This window comes from Eucyclogobius newberryi, unplaced genomic scaffold (genome assembly GCF_026437365.1).
Source record: "Eucyclogobius newberryi isolate DKJ021-1_F unplaced genomic scaffold, fEucNew1.0.hap1 SCAF_738, whole genome shotgun sequence".
NCBI lineage: Eukaryota > Metazoa > Chordata > Actinopteri > Gobiiformes > Gobiidae > Eucyclogobius > Eucyclogobius newberryi.
Window position 1 is genome coordinate 10,001 of NW_027316432.1, and position 2,500 is coordinate 12,500.

Sequence of the window (2,500 nt, forward strand, 5' to 3'; positions counted from 1 at the left end):
CCGGGGTGAGTCTGGAGGAGAGTGGGGGGTGGCTCTGGGGGTGCTCCGGGGGCTCCAGGGGGTGCTCGGCGGAGGCCATGCCCAGCCAGAGTGTCCCTTCCCCGGGGTGAGTCTGGAGGAGTGGGGGGTGGCCCTGGAGGTGCTCCGGGGGCTCCAGGGGCTCCAGGGGGTGCTCGGTGGGGGCCATGCCCAGCCAGAGTGTCCCTTCCCCGGGGTGAGTCTGGAGGAGTGGGGGGTGGCTCTGGAGGTGCTCCGGGGGCTCCAGGGGGTGCTTGGTGGAGACGGTGCCCAGCCAGAGTGGCCCTCCCCCGGGGTGAGTCTGGGGAGAGTGGGGGGTGGCTCTGGAGGGCCTCCGGGGGTTCCAGGGGCTCCAGGGGGTGCTTGGTGGAGGCCATGCCCAGCCAGAGTGTCCCTTCCCCGGGGTGAGTCTGGGGTGAGTGGGGGGTGGCTCTGGGGGTGCTCCGGGGGCTCCAGGGGGTGCTCGGCGGAGGCCATGCCCAGCCAGAGTGGCCCTTCCCCGGGGTGAGTCTGGGGAGAGTGGGGGGTGGCTCTGGGGGTGCTCCGGGGGCTCCAGGGGCTCCAGGGGGTGCTCGGTGGGGGCCATGCCCAGCCAGAGTGTCCCTTCCCCGGGGTGAGTCTGGAGGAGTGGGGGGTGGCTCTGGAGGTGCTCCGGGGGCTCCAGGGGGTGCTTGGTGGAGACCATGCCCAGCCAGAGTGGCCCTCCCCCGGGGTGAGTCTGGGGAGAGTGGGGGGTGGCTCTGGAGGGCCTCCGGGGGTTCCAGGGGCTCCAGGGGGTGCTTGGTGGAGGCCATGCCCAGCCAGAGTGTCCCTTCCCCGGGGTGAGTCTGGGGTGAGTGGGGGGTGGCTCTGGGGGTGCTCCGGGGGCTCCAGGGGGTGCTCGGCGGAGGCCATGCCCAGCCAGAGTGGCCCTTCCCCGGGGTGAGTCTGGGGAGAGTGGGGGGTGGCTCTGGGGGTGCTCCGGGGGCTCCAGGGGGTGCTTGGTGGAGACCATGCCCAGCCAGAGTGGCCCTTCCCCGGGCAGAGTCTGGGGAGAGTGGGGGGTGGCTCTGGAGGTGCTCCGGGGGCTCCAGGGGTTCCAGGGGGTGCTCAGTGGGGGCCATGCCCAGGCAGAGTGTCCCTTCCCCGGGGTGAGTCTGGAGGAGTGGGGGGTGGCTCTGGAGGTGCTCCGGGGGCTCCAGGGGGTGCTTGGTGGAGACCATGCCCAGCCAGAGTGTCCCTTCCCCGGGGTGAGTCTGGGGAGAGTGGGGGGTGGCTCTGGGGGTGCTCCGGGGGCTCCAGGGGGTGCTTGGTGGAGACCATGCCCAGCCAGAGTGGCCCTTCCCCGGGGTGAGTCTGGGGAGAGTGGGGGGTGGCTCTGGAGGGCCTCCGGGGGTTCCAGGGGTTCCAGGGGGTGCTCGGTGGAGGCCATGCCCAGCCAGAGTGGCCCTTCCCCGGGCAGAGTCTGGGGAGAGTGGGGGGTGGCTCTGGAGGTGCTCCGGGGGCTCCAGGGGCTGCTTGGTGGAGACCATGCCCAGCCAGAGTGGCCCTTCCCCCGGGTGAGTCTGGGGACAGTGGGGGGTGGCTCTGGAGGGCCTCCGGGGGCTCCAGTGGCTCCAGGGGGTGCTCAGCGGAGGCCATGCCCAGCCAGAGTGGCCCTTCCCCGGCCTCATATGCGGCAGAGTGCGGGGTGAGCAAAATGGGTTAAAATGGGTTAAAATGTGAAAAAAAAAAAAAAAAAAAAAAAAAAAAACACCAAAATGAGCAAAATGAAATAATCCCCTATCATCAGTGCACTGTTTGACCCCTGAAAAGCACTCCCCTGGGGCCTGGAGGTGATCTGACCATCAGAGTATAGCACCCTATGCCCCTGAGGGACTTAGAGTAAAAACCGAAATAGTACACTATTCCCGAAAAGACTCTGTCGTTTTTCGGCAATAGTACACTATACCCATCGACTCTGTCGTTTTTCCGGGCCGTAGTACGAAGTTGTGAGCAAAAGGGGTGAAAATGGGTTAAAATGTGAAAAAACACCAAAATGAGCAAAATGAAATAATCCCCCATCATCAGTGCACTGTTTGACCCCAGAAAAGCACTCCCCTGGGGCCTGGAGGTGATCTGACCATCATAGTATAGCACCCCATGCCCCTGAGGGACTTAGAGTAAAAACCGAAATAGTACACTATTCCCGAAAAGACTCTGTCGTTTTTCGGCAATAGTACACTATACCCATCGACTCTGTCGTTTTTCCGGGCCGTAGTACGAAGTTGTGAGCAAAAGGGGTGAAAATGGGTTAAAATGTGAAAAAACACCAAAATGAGCAAAATGAAATAATCCCCCATCATCAGTGCACTGTTTGACCCCAGAAAAGCACTCCCCTGGGGCCTGGAGGTGATCTGACCATCATAGTATAGTACACTATACCCCTGAGGGACTTAGTGCAAAAACCGAAATAGTACACTATACCCGAAAAGACTCTGTCGTTTTTCGGCAATAGTACACT